Source organism: Falco rusticolus, chromosome 9 (assembly GCF_015220075.1).
Source record: "Falco rusticolus isolate bFalRus1 chromosome 9, bFalRus1.pri, whole genome shotgun sequence".
NCBI classification, from domain to species: domain Eukaryota; kingdom Metazoa; phylum Chordata; class Aves; order Falconiformes; family Falconidae; genus Falco; species Falco rusticolus.
Genome location: NC_051195.1, coordinates 38,898,935 through 38,925,634, shown reverse-complemented (window position 1 = coordinate 38,925,634; position 26,700 = coordinate 38,898,935). Strand labels below are relative to the sequence as shown.

At 43.7% G+C, this 26,700-nt stretch overlaps 1 protein-coding gene across 2 annotated transcripts in view; it reads right to left on the bottom strand.

Moving 5' to 3' along the window:
- Nucleotides 1-26,700, bottom strand: part of NDST2 (N-deacetylase and N-sulfotransferase 2) — a 136,900-nt gene that overhangs the window by 36,735 nt on the left and 73,465 nt on the right. The window contains exons 1-2 of one of the 2 annotated variants that reach the window (XM_037400561.1): nucleotides 16,207-16,252; nucleotides 15,636-15,696 (exon numbers count right to left, since the gene is read on the bottom strand). The gene's annotated coding sequence lies outside the window, so the exon portion shown is untranslated. Of the gene's footprint in view, nucleotides 1-15,635; nucleotides 15,697-16,206; nucleotides 16,253-26,700 lie in introns of those variants that run through there. The other variant, XM_037400560.1, reaches the window with a different exon arrangement.

Sequence of the window (26,700 nt, the reverse complement as noted above, 5' to 3'; positions counted from 1 at the left end):
CTACTTTTAAAAGACACAGGTTCTTTAATAATCAAAAGAAGCAGGGTCTATAAAAGGCTTAACAGCTCATCTTCAAAGCCCAGTTCCAGCAGAAACACACTAGCACGCTTGCAGCTTACGTATTTAATGCTGATGGAGGAGGGCTCCTACAGTCCACAAGTCTAAAATTCACCATGTCTTGCAATATTCCAGAGACACCACAGCATTATTTCATCTTTATCCTGAGTAAAGCCACTGCTGCTTGGGTTGTGAAAATCTAATACACTTGCAGTGCTAACTGCGGTCATCCCTTGAGGCCCTTTGCCCAGAGAGGCACTGGGCAGCACAGGGCAGCAAGGGCCGCGTCAGGCAGGAAAGTCGCCTCTACATTCTCCATGTGCTTCCAGCCCCTCCAGCTGTAAGCTGTTTCCCAAACAGAGACAAAAGCTGCATTAGCTAGCTGACAGTGTAGATTACCTGCATTAAAGAATACCCACAATAAGACATTAGAAACACTGAAATTTCATCATTACTGTTGAAATCTCAAGTACAAATGTGCTAACTGATCTCAGCGAGGTAAGAGATACATTACCGTTTTCAGACCACTTAACACTAAAATCTCATGCACAGATGTGACGGGAGAGAAACCACCACATCTAGAGCATTCAAGTAATTCAAACTCGACTTTGCATCAACACTACAACTAAATAATTAATGTTTAGTAGGCTCAGATTAGATTAACACTGTACTTTCAGACAAGATTTTTTTTTCTTCTTTTTCTCCTCAACATTGCTGCAAAGGAGAGAGCAAAGGTAGTGGGAACATCGAAACGCTGAAATTTCTTATCTTCTTCACTGTAGCCAAAACACAAGAATTAAATAAATCTTAGCTAGACAGCAACTTTGAAGAGCTGTAATTATGTTACTAAAAAATACAGCATGATAAACATCTTTTAAAATTTCAGACATTAATTTTAAAGTTAAATACTTAAATTAATTTTAACTCTAATTATTTGGTCTACTTAACTCTCACATAATTAATTTGGTAGCTGGAATATAAAGATTACAGCTTTTTGGAACACATGCTCTGTTTTCTTACACAACAAAGAAACGAAGCCTCTACTTGAATTGTAAAATTGAATCTTCATTATGAATCTGGGTTAGTCTTTCTGCAATAATTTGAAATGCTTTGACTTTGTACTCACTCTCCCGTGAAGCACCAAGTGACTCGCAGAACATCTGTGCAAAGGACCTGTTGACATCTTGGTACCTGTAGCAAGAATCCTGCCCTGGTGCTTTTATGCTTATTTTTGCTCATATTCCCCTTTGCCTGCTGTTTTCCCAGCCGATGCACGTGAGGCGGCCAAGCAGTGTGGCCAGGCAGCCTCCGCGCTGGCGGGGGCACGGGCAGGCGGGCAGATCCACCAGCACCCCCAGCCCTGCACATCCTGCTCCTCCAGGGCCACGCTGAGCTGCCGGTTTGACAAATGCACGGGCCACTGCGCTGCAGGGATCTCTCCGAGGCAGCGCGGGGTGCTGAGCCCCGGTGCTCCTCTGCTCGGCGGGCAATCCCCCCAGCAGCAGTGCCAAGGGCCGTGCCGAGGGTCATCCAGCCATACGCCGCCCTCCTGTGCCAACTCCACAGCTAAGACAGAGCGACTGGTTTCTAACTCACTGCTTCACATGTAAATTAAGGACCCGATTTTTTCCGCTCATCCACACACCGGTTTTCCAGCGCATTCAGAAAGGAAGACTCCATGGTCAGGAGACCAACACCGGGAACCGCCAGATAAATTTCAGTGCCCTTTTTGGCATCCTTCTCCCCTCGCACAGCTACAGACAGGGCAGAAGGAAGAGCAACATTATCACGGGAGAGGAGACAGGGCAGGATATTAAAACCATCAACTTACCCTTTGTGCACTGAAGCACAGAAATAGGTTCAAAGACCATCTCTGAGACAGTGAGAGCTCTGGGAGGGAGACAGACATCCTCCTAAAAGCTAGGGATTTTGAGAATAAGGCTGAGTTCAGTCCTTTATTCCACTTTTAACTTGACGTGGTTACACATTTCCTGAACCACATCTGTACAATGAGAATCATGCTACACAAAGATGCTGAGCACCGATGCGTCGACGGCACTCTGTGAACATATCAGAATGAATTAGTAGCCTGATGTTATCTGGGTAACACACAAAATTCGAAACAGCGATAAGGGCAGGACTGCCACTGCTTGCTGCTCTTCTGCAAACACTCCAGAGAAGGAGATTTCAGGTAGACAGAAGGTGAAAAATCCCCTAGCAGTTTGCAATTAGCAGAAGGGTCGTAACTCGGCTTGGTTTGCTGATAACATAGAGGGCGTTCCATGGAAGGGGGGAAAATTCTCTTCCCCTCCACTGCGTTAGCCAGGCTCTCATACGTTTCTTTTTCTTCACTGCTGCTATCTGCATCGAACAGGGGAACCACGCTCACTCAGCAAGGGCCACCGCAGAGGTTGAACTCCTGGCAAAGGCATTTAATTTATTGGGAAGGGGGAAGACAGTGAATTTATTTTGGGTCAAATTGCTTATATGACAAATCACTTTGGACTCTGCAAACGCTAGGAATACAAAATAAGAGGAGATATTTGAGTCGTTTACTTTTTTAGAGTGAGGTCCACTTCCCTTCAGGATCGCAAACAGACTGATGCCTTTCCACCAAATCAATGAACACAGGCTGAGACAATGCCACGCACGCTACCCCTAACTACCCTACCACCTCTGAAAGACATCTTAACTTCTACCCCCCCTCCTTAAGAGAAATCTAAACCAGAACCACCATACTGGTACCAGTGGGAGACACCGAAGGTCTGCATTATGTGCTCTCTCACATTCCCCACCCTCCCTGCCCCAGGAAAAAGATTTGGCCATTACACAAACCTACTCTACAGTTGAATTTTCAGTATAAAAATTGTTACTTACTCTGAAATGAAGCACACAATGTGGAACAGCCACTAAGCACCACAGAAAGGCTGAAAAGCTACAACCCACTAAAGCAGGGAGAGGTGAACTTCTCCATTTGGTCTTTTTTAGTTCCAAAAAGGAGGGTCTGCATAACCTCAGCTCATACACGGGGGTACGAAAAAACACGATTATGCCTCCTTTGTTGTACAATACCTAACTTTACAACCTTTTGTTCTGAACAAGGCATCACACTGGATTGAAAGCTTTTGAAATGGTAAGCAACAAAACCAAATCCCTTTGAGGAATATTTTGCATTAAAGATGGCTTCAAATTTGCAGTGAAAGATTCCAGCACCAGCCGTATTCAGAGAACAATGTGTGCTCTCTCCCTGCGAGCCCCTGGGCCTGGCTTGCTGGCTCTGCAGTGAGTATGTTACTGCCCTAAGGGAGTATTAGATAATGAAGAGCTCAGAGTTTTCCTTTCGCTTCATGCCTGGGCTCATCCTAATGTGTGTAAGGAGGCTTAGTTTGCAGACTTTCCTTCTCAGCCTCTTCCCCCTCCTATTTTCCAGCAGCCCAGCAACATTTTTTATAAATGAGCATTACCAATTGCCTCTCTTGCAACAAGCTCATTGAATCCCATCACCTTTTTTAGAGCTTTTCAGAGACTAAAACAAGGTTCCCAGCTTTCAAACGCACCGGAGTGCTTTCACTGCACTAGGCGACTCCATCACAAAGCATTGGAAAACAGGCACCCCACAGGGGGATAACTACTGAGGTACCTGCTCCAAGCCGGCTCTGCACTACAGGTGGTACTTCATCCTGCTAGAAGAAAACTTCAGCAGGTTCCAGGCGTGCGGAATGCCGTCTGCCAACGCAGGCACAGCTATGCACACCGATGTGGCAGCACCAGGCTGAACGGCGGCTCGTGCAACCTGACCTTAACTGTGGTTTCAGGCAAAGGGCTGCGTCCGATCACGAAATGCCTCTGACACGCTGTAACATTTTCCTGGGTGCCTATAAATGGCTGTTCTGTGACGAAAGATAGCAGTGGGGTGAACGACTTTTGGATATATTTCATCTGAGGTGAACAGACGACACCATCATTTCTGGATGGTTTAAAACAACAGAGAATGTTGTTGTTGAAAGATAATTTGTATTTTTTCAGTAATTTATTTCAAATAATCAAAACAGAAAAGCCACATAGGAGGTTGTCTGGCAATTCCAGCAATGAGGTAAGACCCAAGAATCTTGGAGTTAGCAGCAGGTCAACCTTTGTTACTTCAGTGTTGGTTAAACACTCCTGTCAACACAGACCTCTTCATTGCCTCTTTGGGAGTCTTGAAATGAATGCCCTACAGAAAGGCCAGATCCTAATACAATATGGAAAAAATTTCACTGCAACTGCAGCTAACCTGAACCATATGACACCACCTAAGCAGAGACCACCACCCTTCCTCATCCTTTACGAGCTGAAGCTGGGAGTGAAGACAGAGACCAGAGAAGGGAGTTGAAAATTGTGTCTCCTCTTCCATGTGGGCACACTGTAGAGGGAAGGGTTTAGAGAGCAAGAGCTACATCTACACAGTCACCTACAAAGCAGCCTAACCATCTGCCAATGTTTGTTACTGTAAGAGGGAAAACAAAGACCCTTAATAGAAGGGGCCCTGTGAGAAGTTTCAGGCCTGCGCTCCCGGCCAAGCTCCTGCTTCCTAGATCTGCAGCGTTTAGTACAGATGCTTCTGCAATTTGGCCATCAGCGTGAACTCGACTGGTTAATCAAAAAACATTTTAAAAGGCCCAAATTCTGTTTAATGTGCTTTGACCAGGATAATGGCAGCTACATCTCAGCTCGACGATCAAGACATTTCTTAATGACCAGAAAGTCCTCAGGGTTCCAAGTGAATCTTATTTCCCAAGGAACTAAAAAATGAAAATCAAACACATTTTTAACCAAAAGGTCTTCTTTTACTAGTTTGTGGTGAAAGGAAAAAGAGTTTCTATAAAAATTTCCATTTCTAAGCTTTTAAGTTGCTAACTATTAACCGTACAAGTAGCTTTGCTCTTGGGATGCAAATGAGAACTTGGATTGCTGTGTGACAAACCACCAGGAAATGTGGAAATGTTAATCCTTAGGGAACATGCAAGACATCATCTGATTTTTAAAATGTTCTATCTGCAATGGCTCTAGTCTTTACAATTATTTCATCAGCTACCAATACTGCTGATGTCTGTTCATCTTCCAGTCAGGTACCCAAGACATAAAGTTACTATGAAGGGTCCAAGGAGTATCTATTTATAGTGCAGCACGAGCAGTAGCCCAGGCAAACACATGTGGCTCTCACCAGCTTCCTTGCACTATTCGGGTGCATTCATGAGCCACCAGCTCCTCACAGGCCTGATTTCATCCTCCTCCAGCACATCTCAGAACCCAAATTTAACCCAGCAGCAAGGTCTGATACAGAGGCATCCTATCAGTGAGGGAAAAGGAGAGCAGAGGGAGGACAAGAGAGAACTAACAAAGAGCCTAATGAGCAAGGAACATAGCAGGCGTATCAGTGCAAGATACAAGCCCTGCCAACTCCACTTAGTGCGCTGCCTAATGCAGTCGCTGAAGAGCAGCTCCTCCATCCTCCTCTCAAAGCTCTGTCCTTGCAGATGACGACTGGTTAACAAGCAGTCAAATAACAAGGCATGAAAGAAAACTATGTTTTCTTGCAACAACCTAGGTAACAATTAGATAAGGAAAAGCAAAGATAAGCACAAAGATTCAAATTCCTACCTTAAAAAGTGAAATCCTCAAGTGAAGTTTCTCTCTCAGAAGGGGTCTGACAGTCAGCAACCCAAGGAAAGACATAGAGCCAAAAGGAAAGCAAGAAAGCCTGAGTGAGAGCTGCTCTTCGCAAAAATCATATCTAACGTGAGCTGGCCTTTTTGGAGAAGGGCAGCTGGGCTGCACAGTTGGTAGATGGCTGAACCATGATTAGTAGCAGTGTCTGCCTTCCTTTCACTCAGTGTTGCCAAAATCTCTCAGACCATGTTGTGGGCCTAAGGATGCTGGAATTTTAAGTGCAGACAAATGAAAAAAATGTAAATAAATTCATGCTAAAAAAGAGCACATCACTGCTGAGCATTAGCACCATTACCCGCTAGCTAGTAGATCATGCTGCAGCTACAGGTGGGTGGTGGGCAAAGCAGAGTCCCATATAAACAGTCCGAAAGCACAGCCCTCTTCTTCCCAGAAACTATCTTGCCTTGCAGCTCCTCTCCAAAAAGCTTCCATGTCACTCCCTGAAATCCCACGAACAAGGAGAGGAAAGTAAAGAAGACGGTGTGGAGAAGGAAGGCAGAGAACCATGGTCCAGTACTGGGATTATCATGGCTCATGGCAGATTTGAAACGCTCCTTCAGGGTAGGGATACAGCTCCATCCCCTTCTCCTCTTACACACTGTGCATCTAATCACGGCAGGGCGTTGAACTCCATTTGCACGGCAGACAATGGGATCTGGCAGCAGTTCAAAGGCATTTCTAGCGAAGTGACTGAACAAGCTCGGTGCTGGCGTGGGCAGCCAGGGATGCAGAGCACCCCGCTTCCCTCCCCTTCGCTCCCCAGGCTGCAAGGACAGGGGCTGCACCGCGAGCAGCCAGTTCTCCTTTTGTTCCAGCGGCAAGAGGATCAAGGAGGAAACCAAAAAGGTACCTCCACGGAAGAGGAGCAGCACCTATACCCACATCAATAAGGTAGAGGGAGGCGGGGAGCAGGGGAAAGAGGAGGGGAAGATACAGGAAAGAGAGGCAGGCAGGCAGAGGGAGGGCAAGCGGGTGGGCAAGGGGGGGACAGGGGAGGAAGGGAGCCCACCGATAGCAAAGCCTGAACTGTGGCAGCAAGCTGTCAGAGTGCCATCTTCTGAAGCTGTCACAGGTTTATGGATGCCTCCAGACTGACAAGCTGACAAGACAAGGGAAACTACACTCAGCAAATGCATTCAGCGGCGGTGAAATGCTCTTCTTGCCCTAACGTGGCTTGCAGTTTCACCCGCTGAACTGATCTCATTATCTGGGAGAGGGGCAAACCCACCCAACCCAACAGCACACCAGCTAAATATACTCGGACACTATTAGTGGAATCTGGAAACTGGAATAAATCTGCAGAGGGACACAGAAAAATCACCTTCTTGTGTACCACTGATAAAAAATTAACATGTTAAAAGATCAAATGCATAATTCTGAGATGATGTTCTGTCTCTAAGTATGTTTGGTCACAGTGGTGGTGGCAGAGAGAAACTCTCTTTACACCCCTGACAGACTGGCACAAGAGGGGCTCCCTACTTCAGAAAACAGTGTCCGAAAGGAGCAGAAAGGCAGGGAGGAAAGGAGGCGCTTCTGACCACAGCAGCATGCTCTGCTTTTTGAAGATGCAATGCCCTAGGTGTGTTCAAAAGTTGTATCCTTTCCCAGCCATGATTGAGGAGAAGAGGGTTTTCAGACAAGATGACACACTAGCACACATCTCTAGAGGAGTTATTTTAACAGGAGCTGACAGTGCACAGCAAACACTTCTGTAATAAGACAGTGAAAACTTAATGCGATGGAACATTACAGGGTATTAGGAAGAGCTCTGGAAGAGGCCTGAATCTCAGTGATTCAGGTGCTATCTCTGTTGGAAAGCAAACAAAGCACCTCCTTATCCTGCCAGTAACAAGCTAAAAAGTAAAATCAGAAACAAGGGTCAATTATCAGGCTCTTGGGGTTACCTACTATGACTTAACCTGCTTTTGCAGAACGTCTGGTTTCTCACAGCTAAATCGACCAGGTAGCTGCCTAAGGTCTGTCTCAAAGATATTTTCTACTTTCTCATTGTTCCAACAGGACAGGAACAAGATCCGGAAGCTAAGGTACAAATTTTTTTTAAATGGTTTCTTATAAGTAGATGAATTTGCATTTGAATTAACAATAAAACTAAATCAGAATCGGCATACTACTACGTATCCTTTCTGTCCTGTAATGGCACAATGATTGGCTCAGTGTTGTTTAATCCTAGAAGATACACTACAACAACAGCAAATCATTTATTAATTTATTTAATATGAAAACTGAAAAAACCACTGAATTTTTCAGAAAGAAAAGCTCACAGACTCAATAAAGATAGTTATTGCTAAGTGGTGAATAAAAGACAAGGTGCTGAAGGATAAGGATTACACACATGAAACTAGTGCTGCTGTCCTAATCAATCAGCAAAAGTTAAATGGATGGTGAGTACCTTTGAAAAAGATGGTTTCCACATCTAACGGAAAAGTCAAGTCTTTATTCTCCCTCAGTTAAAAACATCTTCTCACATACATGTCATGCTACAATGCAGCACTGGAAGTTTGCAAGGCTCTTTGTGAACTGCAGATAGACGATGCTGACAAAAATTTTCATTTACACATAACCTAAAACCATTTATGTTTTTAGCTTCCAGCTCCCATCTATGCCAATAAACAAACCCTTTCCATTCAAGCTGCAGTATGCAAAAAGCAGATGTTGGAAATCCCTCGATACTCTACTAATCACAAAGGCAACGTACAATCCTGACTCCACACATCAAAAGAACTGATTTTTAGAATAACCAAGATTTTCATAATGAGCTTTCACCATACACTTCATATGTTTTTCTCCAGCCTCCAGTGTTTTATAGAGATTTGGGCTTATTGGACACTTGCTGGTAGTCTTGTCAAATTTATTCACTTAGAAAACGTTGAAGAGAAGAATGACTGCTGCTCCATGTATATGAAGACAATTAACTTTTGCTCACTGCCTAAAGGCACAACTTCAGCATCTCTCTGAAAGGCTAGGCTTCCTCTCCTCCATCCTCCCTACCCACACCTCACGTACTTTCCCACTCTCTCTCAACTCCCAGGACTATTCCACACTGTCCCCCAGATCAATGGCAAGCAGAGAAAAAAATAGCTCAGTTGCTGTTGAGCATCACTTAGAGGCAAGTACATCAACTGTATCCTCATGCTAGCAGGTATGGGTTTAGTGATGTTTCAGTGAGTCCTAACTACCCTGGAATGACGCAGACTGTAGTTCTGCTCGATGTCACTTCGTGGTGACAGTCTCCCAAGTGCCCTGGAAACAAAGGGGGAAATGCTGTGTGCTGCTACCAGTTCAGGGACAGCCTCCCTGGTCACGAAGATTGGGATAGGACTCTCTCTGTAACATTTCCTGTGCTGGCTGTGATATACCATAAAGCCTTGGAAACCTTTACATGATCTTTGTATTCGCTACTCAATGTATTTTGAGCGTGAGCAGAGGCTCAGCAGGGCAGAGGTTTTCCACCAGGAACAGCAGAGTGTTTCGGAGGGGTTCCAGGAAAGGGTACCAAGAAAACCAAGCCAATCATCAGTAGTTTTCATTCACTGTAAAGGTGTCAATATGCTTACTGTACAATGTTTGTATACCTGTGAATTCCAAGAGATTTTAAAAGTAACTTGTGTTAGGGTAATGGCCAGGAAAACATAAGCCAACTCAAAATGTCTAGTTTTGCTTCAGATAAGTCTCTCTTCTGTCACTGGCCGAAATCATGTGCCTGCTGCACCTTTCTGGACTAGTCTGTATCTTTCCTCTACTTCTAACACCCACAATCTGGAAAATCCATCTGAAAACCAGAACCAACTATCTGGATGAAGAGATGGGCCTTTTATAGTCTCTATACCTAAAGTAAGAATGGTGGTTGCTATAAAAATACTAACAGTAGTTGCAGTTTTTCCTCCTTACCAGGGTCACACTGTGTGATGGTGTAATTTCCAGATGTTGGTTAGACCCAAACCTCTTGCTGTGCTTTGTCTCAGTAGCTTAAAAGGGTATGTGGTATCAAGGTAACTATGTTTCAGATAAGTGGCCTTTGTTTGTAAAAAGCCCTATCTTTGAAAAGTTAAATAAATAAATAAAAGAAAAGTAAAATCTCACTGTCCAAGCAAATATGGTAAGAGACCTATACTGAAATCCTGGCTTCATACCCCAAGAGAGACTCAATAATCCTCCCTGACGTCTCTCATCTACTAGGCTAAACAAGAGGGTGTCCACTCAGCCCTTTACAATGACTTTAAATGGCTAGGCAAAACACATCTTTTCATGCCCTGCCATGTCAAAAGGACATACACTTTCCTACTACACATTTTTCACAATATCTCAAGTTTAGGATGCTATTTACACAGATTGCACTTGAGAAACAGATGGGGCCTCAATGGCTCTGGAACTACCAAGACATAGCAAGACATGCGTTTTGTTCAGTTTATATCCTTTGGAAATTTTTCTTTATGAAGCCTTATTTGTAAACCACCCCATATGGCATGAACGCATTGGTAGTGCTACCCCTGAGCAATTCTTAACCTGCAGACAGAATCGCACAACAAATCCAGTGCTTTTCACAGTAGTGTGCCAAACAAACTTCTCAGCCAGTTCTGCAGCCTCATACACACACATCTCTGTGCACAGGTCTTGTCTCCCAGGGCTCTGCCCACTGCTTCACTTTACAGGTAGCGACAACACACAGGAGTGCTGTAACCTGGACACTCTCACTGAAGCTAGTGAAAACCAAACAGGTTTGCATGCAAAATTCACTGGAAAAATACTAACAAAGGTTGATTGCTACTGAGGCATTTCAATACTGCACTAAGTACCGGGGAAAAAAAATTAGTTCCCCCATCCTTCCTCACCCAAATATCGATAAAGAATCTAGATTACCTTAGCTCTTCTCAAAAAGATACTTGGACAAAAAGTAGATTTTCTGGGGATCACCGAGGGAGGAGGGAAAACTGCTCGTTCTCTTGAGCAGCCTCAGAAGGTATGGGAGAGGATTTAAGGGTGCATTTAGCCCAGCTGATAGCTGTTTGTTAAGGGAGGAACTGTCCTGAATTTCCCCTGTAACAGCGGTTAACAGAGACCCACGCCACAGCAGGAGGCAGACTACAATGCGGTGCGACTGTATGTCGCTGGCCTAAGAAGCCAGGTGAACATTGCCAGAACTGAGGCAGGGCTGAGGGCTGAGAAAGGAGATAGACCCTGCACACTTGTGTAGGTACCACCTGTTCAGCTCCAATAAGCTCAATTTATTTGCACAGATTTTGGTAGATCTCTAGCTGGCTCGCATGTTTGTGTTGTCACTGCTGACATCTACCCTACCTGAAATTCAGTTGAAGACAGCTACGTCATATCATCTTTTTTTTGGCCTGCCACTGAAATAGAAAACAAGTGTGGCTCTTGAGAAGGTCTAGATGTGCTTGATCTTTGGATTAAGGGAGGAAAAAACACCCCAAAGAAAAAACAGTAAGAGGCTTGTATTCCGAAAAACATACCTGTGACTCTTGCATGAGGAGAGAAGTGAGCCACCATCCATCCCCCCTGTTTGGAATGAAGTGCCTGTCTGAGGGATAGCAACAATTTCTGGGGCCAGAACAAGCATATAAGGGAAATCCCTTTCCTCCCTCCTCAGTGAAACAAAGGGGCTTTGTTACATATACCAGTTATATCACTAACACTTGTGAGAGACGACAGCACACACAGCAAGTAACCTTTCCTCTGTCCCAGTAAGAAGCAGGAGGTGTCGTGACTCCGAGGGCACTGGTCTCTCATGGGACCTCCACGCGCCCCTCCTGCCTACGGTCCAGCACCCCCATTTCAGCTCAGGCCTGGGCCTTTGCTCCTTGCCTGAGCTTTGCTGCAGGCGCAGTGTCTGCAGCCCCATCTCCTGAACGGACGGAGGCTGCAGGCAGCTTGCCTCCTGGAAAGACCCCCAGCTCCAGCTCGCACCCTTCGCCTGTCTTTGGCCACGTCTCCTGGGTCAGCTTTGGAGCCATGCTGTAGCTTTGTCTCCAGCCCCATTTTTCCAGCTCCCGGACAGAGCCTCCTTGCTCCGTCATGCCTGGGACCATCTGCAGAGCCTGGTGCTGGCGGCCGGCTGTGCCTGCGCCGGGAGCCTGCGGGACTGTGCCTGTGGCGAGGCCCTGCCTGCGCTGGGGTCAGCCTCCAGCTCCGGCCCTTGCTGCGCCCTCACAAGGGGCTGCTGCACAGGGGCTGCACCAACAGATTTAAAAATGTCAGTGGAAACAATATTCATCTCTTGTAACTGTTGACGGGACAGGTCCTTCCTGGGAAACCCTCCAAGCTGTCCATAATTACAGCCTGAGCTGATTTCCCAGCCCTGAAGCATGGCCTTAAGCCAGACCTTGGCAGTTTGGTGAAGGCCTTGCATCAACAGCTTTAATGCCAGATCCAATAAATATAATCTGAGAGACTAACAGAGTTTTGTAATATATAAGCACATGAATCATTGTGTGGAAGAAAGTGAAAGAAAGGAAGAACACGTGTTTGCATTTATAGGAGAAAACTTAACGATAAGGTGTTACTTTTCCTCTTCCATGTTAAAGCAAGAAAAAAGCTCAAGGTATTAGACACAGCATTCCCCAACTGTAAGCTTATATTCATTTAAGATGCATGGTGAGAATGGTGAAAGGGCCAGTTAAGCCATTCAACTGACAAAGAGATGATACATGCGTAAGAGAGGAACGTGCCCTGCCAGAGCACCTCAAGTTGTGCCCTTCTGCTTTAATTCTGTCTCTGTTCAGCTGTGCTCACATTTCTTATCTCACAGAAGACCTCCAAAGCCCACTTGGGGACAAAGGAAGCTTGTACGGAGGAAAGGATAATGAAGTTAGTAGGTGTTGCTGTGCAGGTTGCTACCCTTACGTAGTCCTTACACTTAGTAGTGCCTACAATTTGAGACACTTCTTTCATTTTTGTATTCCTCTTTAATACTCAACAAGCTCATCTTCAGCAACAGCCAATCCTTAAAAATGATGTAAATAGTAACTGGCAAAAATCCACCACTAACTTGCCAGTTCTCTTTAACTTCAGTCCAATAAACTAATTAAAATGTTTAAGACCAAAACCTGGCCAAGCATTAGAATTCATCTCTGTTGCATAAATGTGGCATGATGTCATGAAGACACACCATCTAAGCAAAACCAGCATACTTCTGGAGAGGTTTCGATCACAGGACCTCACTGATAACGATTTGATCAACTCTACAAGTTTCAGAGGAACTGGTTACTATAACCTGCCCCAGACAAGGAGCTGGAGAACTACTGACTGCAAAGAAATACCTGGTAAACAAGTCCTTATTAGAACCAACTGTCAGAGCAAAATAGGCACAGGAATCAGAAAAGAATGAAAACACAACAGAAGAAAAAATGAAAAAAAAAAAAAAAAAGTTATTTGTGCCTCTGCTATGACTAAACAGAGTTGAGGTATCTCACAGAAAAATAAAGCTTTTTAGGAAAATAAACGTCTCTTGAAAAGTAAGCTACAGGCATTTTGTGGCTCGCACTCTTACTTTCTCTGTTATTTAACTGTGGGAAATTATTGGCACAAGCATCTCACTGTAGGAAACATTAAAACATTATTAACCAGTATGTAAGCATTGCTAAGGATGAACGAATCATGGGTTAGCACAAGGAAAGCCCAAAGTCTGCTTTTAAATTAGTAACAGTAACTTACAGTTTCCAATAACTCTGCTTTCACATACAGTGAAATGCATTCTGCGAGGCCTGCCTACCTGTATATTCTACTGCACGGTTCCCTTTCCATCTGCTGCCATTTCTACATTTTCGCTGCCTCCCCCCATTTCCTAGCCTTTTGTGTCAATGACATCAAAGGTGCAGCAGCAATTTACGGTGGCTGTACCTGAAAGCAAACATTCTTCTCCTTTTGCTGTTAAAGCTGAGACGTCACATATACATCCACCCCATTAATATTTTCACTCTCTCACTTTGTAGAAATGTGTGTCAATTTCTCATGTGATTATTACACCAAATGCCTCTGGAATTACACAACTATTTAAGCTGGACAGAATGCTTATGTGATCATTACACTCATTCTACTCCATCACAGATTTTTGTTTAATTTATTCTGTTTCTACCCTTGAGAACTTCTACTGCCACTCTACTCCCTCACAACAATGTATTGCAAGTACAAACACCTTTATCACGTGTTTCAAGTTATTTTTGCTCCTTTTCAGAGACTATTAAATTGCACCTGCAAAACTGACAAGACCTTTACCGGAAACAAGATTTACTATTTGAATCCCACTGGAAGAACGAGCTATGGAAACAGGGGCACACCAACTACATAGGTCCTACCTCTTTTCAAACCTTCCAGAATCCTTTTATCCAAACCCATGCCTGAGGACCCTTGTCCAGAGAACTCATTAGGCTTGAGAGAAAGCACCGAGCTGCAGCGTGAGTGGGGCTGGGAACAGGCTGCCAAAAGAAAGCGGGAGCTGCAGGGAGACCAGCCCTGGAAGAAATCTATCATTTGGGCAACGGTATCAGACTTGTCTATGGCTTTCCAGGAAAATTAGGGTTAAAGTTTAGCTTCCAGTTGACAGACAGCAGAAGTTTCAAGCTGTAGCGTATGTAGGGCTCGAAGAGCCTGAAGCCCTTGTTTTAGCATGTCCACCTTTCCTCACCACCGCGGTTTCTGTACACTAGAGCTCAGCATTAAATACTAGCTCCCGCAATTTCATTTTTATAAACCCAGTCCACTCACATAAGGGATGGGTTGTTCCATCCTCCCTTTTTTGCCCTCTGATTTTCTGCCCAGCTGAAGCCATAATGGTCTGCTTGCACAAAGCAATCTGAGACAATTCTGTAACTAAGAACACTCTTCAGGCATGAAAAAGTATTTCATCTGGACTTGTCCAGCACACACACAAACCCAAATAATCTCTGTTCCTCCCAAGTAAAAAACCTAGGAACCTTTCGATGGAGGCAAGACTTGATCACATCATCCCTCTCTACTGCACCGACTGTAGCAACTTCCACTCTTAAGATGAGATCAGCCTTTTTCCAAGTATTGTAGCACCTGAAATCCATAAATGTCACAGAAGCCTCAATCTCTACAAGTTTTGCATCAGGCACCTCAACAGGACCGGCTTTTTCTGCTACATTAGAATGCAGTATTCAAACATGTGTCCTAAATAAACTCCACAAAAATTACGCTCTGTCACTATTCATCCAGATGGAACTGAGGGGAAAAAAAGTAGGACTCCTTTCCTTCAGCACAGAATTTAGAGCAACCTAATATTGCTATTTTTAATTACATTTATGATATTTCCTGTGGGTATAAATCATGAATGCAGTTCTAGTATGCTGGGAGCAACGTAAATACAGTCATTCCCAAAAGGTTCTTTACAGCTGTTATGCACGGGTCAGAGATTCTGTGAAATGCAAAATCTGAAACTTTAAAAGCTTTTTAGCCCACAACCTTCCCATTCCTTTTCAAAGGCAGAGTTAATGGATACTGAACAACACTGCCCCAAGTTTTGTCCACAAGGTATGGAAGCAGTAACTCAAGTAATATTTAGCAATAAGCTACCACCCAGTCCTATCTCACTCAGGAACTGCATCACAAACTCCTTTCTGCTCCAAATTAACTCGTCTGCCACTTCATGCTGACAACTATGCAACTGGAAGGCAATAGACATGGAATTGTTTCCTCTGCAAATCATTTTAAGGGGGAGGAAGGAAGAGTGCAGCCTCACACTGCACCATGCAAGCCTAGGTGCCACCTCCTACCCGATTCCTTCCCTCTCGTTTTGACACAAGACTTAAGTAAGCTCTTCCCCTTACCGATCTGGAGATGTCAGCCCATAACAATGCAAAAGCTTCTGCACTTACCTCTGATCACAGTCTGGTGAAGGAAAAATACTCATCGACTGTTTCTCTCAGGAACAAAGTTCTGTTTTAAAATAAATAAAAAAGAAACAAGACTTTAAACAGTGCTCCTCTCACACTTGCCTAATGTTAGCCCACATCAGTGTTCGTAAACATTTACTTAGCAGGAGCACCTTCCCCTTCCAGCACCAAGGTAATGATTACATTACATTAACTGTGGCGTGAGGACAGAATGAGGCCATGACAACAGCCTTGCTGGCACTGATGAGGCAATGACGTAGGGTTGCACTGCAACCTGGAATTGTGCAAGAGTGAGAAAGAGTGGGGCGAGATGAGAAAAGACAAGCCCATGGAAAAAAAAAACAAAAACAACCCAACAACCAACCAACAAACCAGGAACCTGGATTTAGAGGTAATTCACAAAGGAAAAAAAAAAAAAGTTCACACAAGAAGGAAACACTGTATGAGCTGAGAGAACTGGACACGCCAGCATTGTCCTAATGGGATTTCTCACATCTGTTCATTAATATTATTGCCTTTGAAACAGCCAACAAAGCAAACTGTAAGACACTACCTTTCTTTAGTCTTGGCCACAGCTAAATCAGTTCAGTAAAACTTCAGTGGAGTGACAAAGTCTGTGTAGTCTATTGCCAAAGCCTTTAAAAGAGACAGGACCATTAGGTTTACTGTGAAACAAAAACAAACCACTGAAGGACGGAGTTACACCCTTCCTCCACCCCTCTACCTGGCTAGCGATCACACAGATGAAGTACTTTGTGAAGTTAACTGAATCTCAGGAAACCTCCGTGTGCGTACACACGCACGGAGCAGCCTGCCAGCGAGAGCGTCTCTGCGGAGCCTCGAAACCCCGAGGGAGGGCACAGATTAGTGCAGGATCAGGGCAAAAAAGCTAATTTTACCTCTTGGACAGCCTCTAAAGGCAGTTCTTCCACATCAGCTGTGTCTCAGATACAGGAGTACTCTCCTGCAGCTTTCCAGCTCACAGACCTTGAATCAGCAAAACCTCTGACCTTTGAGTTTTCAATAATCTTTAATACCTCTACAGCCAGTTAGTAAACAAGTAAGAACCACGCTTGTCCTGCCTGTAAATATAACCAAGTGCGCCCCGCCCCCTGCCCTCCTCACAAATTTGCAAGAGCAAGATTTTATCTCTTCCTTTTTCCTGGTTACATGAAGATTAGTTGAGGAAAAGTGCGCTTACTCTTCCTCAGCCTCCCTTGGCAACACGACTGTCCTCTTTTTTTTCTGATCCATAATCCTTATATTTCTTCACTAAATAGTTTCAGAAGGCAGCATGAGAAGACCTGCACGCCTGGCCTCGACAGATCCCAACACACCAGGGTAAACATCAAACAGCCACATGCAACAGCAAAACAACTGAACGACACGAGGGGCAACTATCTGATGCACTGCAACAGGAACAGCCAGCTGGGGAAGTGTTTCTCACAGAACTGTGTCAATCCAGTGAAACTCTGAGAAAAACAAATTAGGAGGTTCATAATCAGTGGAATTTATATGATGGCAGCAGATAAGACTCTCCCACAAGAAGTACCACTAGGGCAGTGGGCCTGACCCATGCAAGCAGGTACACCAACATCCAACTAATTTATTGCATTTAATGCAAGTTTCCCACCGGGTTGGCTACCCCCTGATATTTCACTGTGAAGTATCTTCGCTTTCCAATGCAAACTGTTACCGAAGCGGCAACTTGACCAAGATGGAGTATTGCTCTGGGCTAGTTGGTTTTACTTTCCGTAACACAGCAGACTTGAAAAAACTCAAAAGGATCAAGAAACCACAAATGGAGGTGAGACACTCAGAGAGGAACATGTGTTACAAATAATTTTCTCTCCAGCTTTTAAAAATGCCACTTGCTTACACTTACAGAAGCTCAGCAACAGCTACATCAATGAGGTCAAGAGACTTCTCCCCTTTGCAGTGCCACAGTTCTCCACTAAGACATGCTGCAACCGATAGAAATAGAAACACAACTGGGCAGGGTAAGAGGGGAGACAGAATTTAACACCAGGTGAAGGAGGAATTTAAACAACACAATAATTGATAAATAGCCAGTGATGAAACACAAAGAACAGAGTGATAGTATCAAGCAGATAGATTTTTTCCCATCAGTAGAATATGACTGGAATCAGCCAAATCTGATTTCACTGGGTGATTTATCTTAAAGAACCTTAACCTAAATGAGCAGTTTCAAGCCACATTAAAGGGATGACACTGCTGTCATTTCCACAGAAAGCTAAGTGAGATGGCAAAAACCTTACCTAACAATTTCCCATTTGCCTCCTTCATATACTCATCTGCCTATATTGTCCATGAGGAGCGCATAGATTTGTGTTTGGGAAGCACATAGCACACGTTAGCACCATCACCCACAGCTGCTAAACACCACCTCCCAAATGCTTAACCAACAGGGCAACACCACATTGCATCCCTCGGCACCAAAGCATTCACTAATGGAAATAAACCTCTACCTAGCACTCAATTAAACGATTTTGAAAAGATGTCATTAACTCTAGGAGCATCGTACCTTCTCCTGTGTTTGTATTTAGTTTCAAATGCACCAGCCATAACAGCGGAGTGGGAAAGCTCAGGAGCTTGTGCGCTGGCTGTGCAGGCTCCTGCAGGACTGTCAGCGGGCGTGCTGTACGGAGCCTTAATAAGCAATGACATTTGTATTGCTGACAGTTTTATTTCTTTAAACACCAGCCACACTGGAAGTTTCACTTTACTTTTTACTCCGGAAAAAAGGCCAAACCTGAGTGTAACAGATGCTGTCTGGAATGCCCAGGACACATGTGTGTGGTCCCCCTCACCATTCTGAGATAAAACAGGTTTCAGGAAAATGAGAAGGGTGCTTAGTTTTTCTAAGCATAAACCCCGTAATATTTACACTAATCAAATACAACAGGGTCCACTTAGTCAGAAGAACAGCATTCACACGGGAGCCCAACCAAGCAGAACTGTTTTCCCATAAAGATCTTATCCCCAGTGTGGGTAAACAATCCATGTCACACTAAACAGACAACCATTATACTCTGTATGTCTCTGTAGTAATTAGAGCAAAGAAACGTGGCAAACCTTAGTTTAAAAATAATAATTTTAAAACCCCAAATCAGAAGCACAGTAAAAATACACAGTGATAAAGCATACGTTGGGAAAACAAAGACGTTAGCTCGATACAGTCAAAATAGGAAAAGATTTACACGGACGTGAGCAGAAAGTAGAAAGCCCTGCTCAGTAAATGGTGGAGACTTTTAGTACATTTCCGTGAAAGAATAAAACAAAGAATAAAAACTACAGGCACCTGAAGTTTGCATTTCCTCCCGGATAACGAATACTTTATAACATCACTGAAGGAGTTGTGTAGCTTTACTGTTCAAAGCTGCACAAAGACAAGAAAAAGACAGGGGTGACTTTTAGTGGGTACAGGGAGGAAGGATGAATTTACTGTAGCAATCAAATAGCAAAAAACCAGGAACACGTGCATAGAGAAGGGGGAGAGAAAAAGCATAGAGCTATGTGGGAAAGAATGAAACCAAGGAACAATCATCAGAAAAAGCCACCATCAGGAACTGCAAATGCTCACTCAAGAAAGAAGCACCATGGAGAAAACTGCATTTCCTGTCAGGATCTCCAAGGAAGTGAAAGAAATGGAAATTAGGTAGCAAGGATATACTTGAAATAGTTAATCAAGGACATTTGCCATCAAAACAGTTTACCTGGACACATACAGCTCCTGTATGGTTCATTCACGCGCATCCAGCAGAACTGGTTTGAGAAGGGGAAAGGTTTCTGAGACCCAGTGAAGCTCTTAAGTGAATTCCTATTTCTGATAAGAGAAAGCAGTCTCATTTTCAAAGTTCTAGAAGCGATCTCTTAAATTCCTCCCCTCCTCTTGTACGATGGGCTGCCTTCAACATAATTCACCAGAGAAACTTTCACAGCAGAAGAAAAGGGCAGAGCCATCTGAGGAAGGAGAAGCATCAGTCTGACAACGTAAAGCAAACGGCTTAGCGTGGTTCATCATCCAGGCAATGTCCTACTTCAGATCTAGCACGTCCTTACGTGGCATAACCTTGTCTGCACAGAGGAAAGGATCCCTCCCTGTAAGCCTATGCATCATACGGAGGGCATGTGGCCCAGACCCTGTCTGCCATCAGGACTGCGCTTGCTTGCAACCGTGCTGCTCTGAAATGCCAATGACCCTTACTGCTCCAGCAGTCCAATTTTTGGAAAGGCCAATGCAGGCAGTGAAGTGTTAAAACCGTAACGCTATTTGTGTTTGCCTCTGTCCTTTTCTCTGCTGCTATCAGCTAGCTGTATGTCTCCCAACAAACGAAAAAGCAAATAAACTGCAATCAAGGCCAACGGGGAAGAAAGTATCAGTAACAGCCTTCTTTCCAGTGCTGCAGCCCAGCAGCTAAAATCATGCCATCTCTGTGAGAAGAAATTTGGGAAAAAAAGGGGGGAACGACTACAAATAAAATATTAGGAAAAGGTCTCTCCTTGTTCTCTTTTGCTTTCTGCTCTCATCAGGTGGGTAGGAAGGAAATAGCTTTCTCAGCTGATGTACTTCCATTGCTATAATTCTCTCTTCCTGCCCCTTGTCTTTGACTGTTCCTCAACGAGCAAAGAATGGTCTGGAAGAAGGAAAAATTATGATTTATGTATTAGACAGCTAGATCTTAAAAGACTGTCAGTTTCCATTCTGCCACAGAGCCACTGCTTCCTGACAGCAATGCTGTAATTAAGTTGATAGCATTGAGCATTCTCTGCATTACTGGGTTAAAGCAGCAGAGCACTGTATTTAAACCTTTCACCCCATTCAGATCATTTAAACAATTCTGCTAGTGGGTTGTTTAGGCTACTCCTCCCCCAAAGCATTCAAAATTAAGAGCACCCAAAAGAACTAGACATGCCCAGTTTGGTAACAGTCTTTCCCTGGTCCTAATAAACCATGGCTCTCACAGACAAAGCAATGCCTTATCTTCCCTACACCAGTCACAAAGCCATTGCTATCTTAAGAAAAATAGCATTAAAAAAAAATAGCAAACAAATAACAAGATTAATGAAACACAATCACGTGTTAGATTTATGGCCTGAAAACACCCAGGAGGCCAAATCCCACAGGAATAAACTTGATGCCAACAGAAAGCTATGTAAAGGCTTTATGCCTGAATGGTGACCCCCAATTTACAGTGAAGTTGACAGCCACCATGGAGAATTTCAAGAGGAAGACAGTCATTTATCTCATTTAATTCCTCTGTTAAATAAAGCAAATTAAGTCAGAAACCTGCTAACTTTAAGCCCATGTAATTCCTTCTCTACGTTTTTCATTTATCATTGTCAATATTTGATCTGGACAGTGTTGCCTCTTCGGGCTCCTTATGCTTAGTCTTATCTCTGCCTTTTATCATAAAGTGAAGTGCACTCTACATTGCAGCGGAGATTCCTCCAACATCTAAGATTATGTGGGGGGAAAACCCCAAAGTACAAACAGCTCCTTACTTAGCCTCACAAATGTGCCTACAATGTTATGAACCGGTAATTCTAATTTACGATTTACCCCCGCACGAAGGAACTGATTAAAATTAACACTGTTCATTTTTCATAAAGGGGAAAACCAATAAAGCCAATAATCTATACCCAAATAAAAGGTATAAAGCACATGTTTGATATGACTGTAAAGACACACAGCAATAAAGATAATAGATTTTTGCCCACAATTCAGTTCTAATGTGCTGTTTAAACAGCTTTCCTTGCATGATCGTTGAGGTTCATAGTAGTAACTTCCAAGATGTCCGGTACATGGCCATAGCACAGCCGGCTGTACAGAAAAGATACATACTGAGAAGAGATACTCCATCCAATAAACAGAATAAAAATTACAGATATAGGGCTTCTTCTTGGATGCAAATGCACAAAGCTGAATGAAATCCAAAGCTGGAAGAATAAATATGGTATGTTGAAGCCAAATCGTGAAAGGACAGGACTTGCTACCAGATGGGCTGTATCCACACCTGTTCAATTAGTAGCATTTTGCCTTTTTCAGTAAGTGAGAGGAAGGAAACTTGTATACATGGAAACGAGAGAGAACAGGTAAAAATAAATCATGCTTTCAGGGGAATGAGGGGAAAGAAGAAACCAAAACTTCTACTCAGTTACCTTTTACGTGCTTAGCCAGTGTTCAGCCCCAAATTCTGCCAAGCCAATGCTCAGAAACAGACATGTATCTCCAGGATGTTTCCCACACTTTGGGGTGTGACAGCTTTCTCTCTCTCCACACAGTTTTCTCAAGCTCTGCTCCTCACTGCCGTTGCTTTCCAAAACGCCTCTAAACCCGGCCGCTGATGGTGAAGGCTGCAGGTGCAGTCAGCTGGTGAGGAACACGCAAATGTTGAACAGACTGTTCCCTCCTCCCTAGGGGCTCCCAATCACCACCAAGGTTGGCTACAGAAATGTTCAAATCGTCCAAACCTTCCCACAAATGGAAACAGATACCTGATCCATTCACAGAAGTCCCCACTACCACATAAGCTTGTCTGAAAGAATATTTAAATGCGCTACTTTACTCTGCCTGCATTCCCTCTTCCTTTTTATTTTCTGGGATGCAGAGGTAAAACAACCTGGTACGCAATCCATTTTAAAAGACTATAAACAATGCAGCTGCTTGATCCTATTGTTCATTATGCCTGGAAAAAAAATATCTTTCAGTGAACCAGTAATTCTCTTTCTCCTCATTTTCCATGAGACAATACTACAGATTGTGGCTACTGCAAGAGTGGCACCAGAACAATGCAAGGAGTATCAATTCTTTCAATGCTACAGGTGCAAGGACTTGGCCACATCCTTTCACTTGGTCTTTTGAAGTCAACAATCTGACTGTGGTTGAATTGTCAGGAAGAATGGCATCTGAAAAAAGGTACACATGATCAGCCAACCTGAGTTCAAGGAACACCATAAATGCTTTGAGATTAGTAGTCCAAAAAGCCTGCAGATTCTCTAGGAGACTGGGTTATGATCAGGGAGAAGTGTCAGTACTTACAGATTGACTCATGGAAGCGTGACTAAAGCAGCTCTGTGCGGCATTGTTTGAGAGTCATTGACCCAGAAAGGCACTAAAGCAAAGCTGTACAGAGCACTCCTGATGCCGGCACTCAGCTCCGTGCTCTGCTGCTGGAAGGAAAACGCTGCGCAGAGCTCCATGATTCCATAGTTCACATCAACAGCTAAGGGAGCTTTTGTGCTTGCAACGAAATGAAAATTTCTACTTCCCTTCTTAATTTCCTTTCCTACCTCAAAGTTAGAAGCTCTCTGCTGCCTGCCTCCTTCTTCCCCCATCTTATTCTACACCCTTTCAGTGATTCTGAGTCAATCAGTGATTAAATTTCCCTGTGCCTTCATGCAAACGTCTGACTTTCCTGGCTCCACTGGAACACCAGTGAAGGCCCTCCTCTCACTCCCCTCTCATCCCAAGAGATCGAGGCGTACAAGCTCTGCCTGAGCATCACTTCTGTGTGGAATAAGGCCACACTTGTGTTTTTAAGAGAGGCATCCAGCCAGCTGGAGGTTTCTTTATGGCTTCACTAAGTGCAAAGCCTTTTAGACTCGTAGACTGAGCCAAAACCCTGACCTACTATGCCCTTGCGGGACCAACAGTATTCTTCCACTACTTGAGAGAAAATACACGAACTGTCAGTTTAGAAAGCATGCAACGTGCCAATTCAATATTATCACTTAGGATGCTATCAAACAGTGTTTCAGAAGATAGAACACAGCAGGGTCTGGTGCGGGGGACAACTTTTTTTTTAAGACTTGCAATCAACTCTGCTCCATTTTAAGGCAGGTAGAAAAAAATACGCAAAAGGAGAACGTTCAGTTTGAGTTTTAGACCACATTTACATGTCAGCGTGAGAATCTGATCCAATGCCTGTCACAACCATGAGAAGTATTTCCACTCAATTCAACAAGCACGGGGTCAGGATTTAAATTTATATTGTGCTAGTATTTTTACATACATTTATGTATATAAACACCATGCTGTACAATACTATAATTATTTTTTTGGCATGGAACTGTCTAAGCATTACAGATGAATCACAGCAATGGGTTGGGTTTTTTTAATAATATTTAAAAAACTTCTTTCTCCTTTGGGACCCAACCATAACCCGTTCTTATCTTTGTAATAACACAGATTTTCATCTCACTGATCTTCTCCCCTCCTCAATACAAAAAGAGAATTTGCAAAGCGCATGACTAACCAAACCCCTTTCAGTTAAGGCTCACTCTGCTTAGGTGTTTTGACACTCCTAAGCTATATTTTTATACTCATTTTTTGAGAATGCACTTTCCTTTTGTTTCAACAGATTTACAATAGACAAAGTCAGAGACAATGCCCCATCTGAGTTACTTCATAAATCAGCAGAAACGTCGAGGGAAAATTCCTTTTTTTATCCCAGCAGTGCAAACAGAATTTGCCTTTGTCCAGCCTTATTTACCAGACCATCTTGCTGGTGAAGTGCATAACCCTCGCCCCATGCCCTGAACACATCCATGCTCCTGGGGACCTAGGCAGTGGCAGATTATAAGGCTTTTCATGGGAAACATTCTTTTCTCGCTCCTTCCTTTAAGCCTAACTACCAGTCCAACCTGAACAGTATAAAACCAGACAAAAGAGAAGCAATTTCCCAAATGCCAACACTGAAACCACTTTGTACTTGTAACCACCCTTTTCTCCAGGCAAAGGCTCTGCCATCTCACCCTCACCCAGACTTAAGTCTGACTCAACTGTCAAAAGAACAACAGAGATGTTTAAATACAATAGCACTTAAGCCTTGCGTCAACAGAACAGTAGCAAAGCTCTCCCTAAAAGAGGGTAAGTATAATTTTTCTGATTTACAGGACCACAAAACTGAGGGACCAAGCACATGCTCAGCAGCCGCAGGAATGGAGTCCACTGGCTCCCAACCCCTGCCTATGTGCCCCGGCAGCACTATTTTCTGCCCACCCAGAGCACCCCCCCAATTTTTTTGGCTGGCACGGAGCACAGGCCAAACCGTGCACTCCAACTTTTCTGGCACAGCCAGGGCTGGGACTGTAGCACTTGCAAAGTTGTGTCTTCCAGGTGTCATTCTTTGTCACCACAGATGTTAATCATCCAGCATTCAATACAAGGGCACCTTCAAGTGTTTAAAGGAAAAATCCACCGTTCTTTCCGTTTTCCCTAGCATCTTCTTGACAATTACAGCTCACCCTCAGTTATATGTTCCCCCTACCAAAGAATGTCCCACACTGCAGCACAAAATACAGGAAAACATCTTGTCAGTGACAAGAAGACTGATACCTCCTTACCAAGCAGGACAAGAACAGTTCTTTTAACAAAATGAGATTTTACAGGTTATCAAAGCCATCTCTTCCCCATTTCAATGGCGGCTGGACAAGAGCTTTCTGTCCCTCTGGCTGCCTTTCTTGTCTATTTCAGCTGGACTCAAGCTAATAAGCTTCTCATTAATGAAATGACTATGCCAAGGTACTAGCAGATGGCCCTGTGTTCCAAGCACTTCTTCCCATTCCCTCCCTCCCAGAAGTCCTAATCTATACACAGTGTAATCGTCACAAAAACATATGCTCCCTGTCACAAAGCTTCCCTTCCATTATCTCTGTACTCCAGGGGATTGCCCTCGAAACCTCAGCGACACAAAGCGACTCCCTTCCTACTCAAGTTCCAGTTTCCTGTAAGGCTTTAAACATGTTCACCAGGTCCTGGCCAGAGTGCCTGTAACATGGCTTATATCCATGCTAATCTCTCTGTAGGACTGTCTACATCGTAGCCCATTACTAAGCAAAAAGCACATACACATATATCTGCAAATGAAAAAAATACAAAGTAATACATGCCTCATATTTCTTACACGTAATACTTTGCCACTGTTTTATTTACAGGTCGCTGTAACAGTACACTAACCTTTCTCCGAGATGAAAAACCATCCAATATAATTCATTACATTGGTTACCAGTAAATCTCTTGTGCAACACTTCCATTTAAACGCTGAGTCAGTCACTAATTGGGTACCACAAACATCTTAAAATAATCTGTTTGCTTTATCTGCTGGCTTCCTCTCCCCCATCTATTTAATCAGATTATTGTGATTGATGAATTTATTAATACGCTCATTGTATCCTGAGAGCACAGCAACTTCTACAGAGAAAGTTTCAGGAAGGAAGAGCAAGTATCTCCCTTTTGCACACACAGATGGTCCTGAGCAGCGGACGAAATGACCACTGTCGCCTGCCCAGCTGTGGGAAGGGCAGCACAGAGGTTCTTTCTGGACACTTCGGACCACTCTGGCTGCCTTTGCTGGAGCTCCTCAGAGAAGGCTAAGGGGTATGATGGGCACAGGCCACCACAATGTGAAGGGTTGTTTTAGCTCTCTGAATTGACCCTGAACCTTCTAAAAAATCGTGTCTTCCCAGAGGGAGAGAAAATTTTATCGTTGGTTCTTCTCTTCATTTAATGCCAACAGTACCAAACAGCTTTTCCCCGCTGCAGACAGGGAAAAACACTAGGGGAAGGCAGAGAAGCTTCCCTTTAATCTTTGCTGCCTCATTTTCAACTTTGCTTTGAAAGTCTTCAAAGAAAGACCTTTTCTCATACTGCATAACACCTTAAATAACTCCTGATTGTCGAAGAGAATAACAAGCTTAGTAACTCCAAAACTATCAACCTTACCAAAGGTGCAAGAGTTAAAAAGCACATTCATTTCTGGGCTAAAACGAAACCCAACAGGTTAAATACAGGCAATGGCAGACGAGAAAAGAGAGTGAGAAATATTATTTAGCCAGCAGTAAAAATAACTTAATTATGCTTCTGCAGCTTTTGTCATCCAAAAATAAAAAAGCCAAAGCACTTTGAGAGCACATCTTCTCCCAATCCTCTTAAAACAGTAAAGGAAAGAAAAACAAGGAAAAACGGTAGCTACAGAGAAGCATGCAACAGCAGTGCTCCAGCACCCAGAATCTATGACCACCT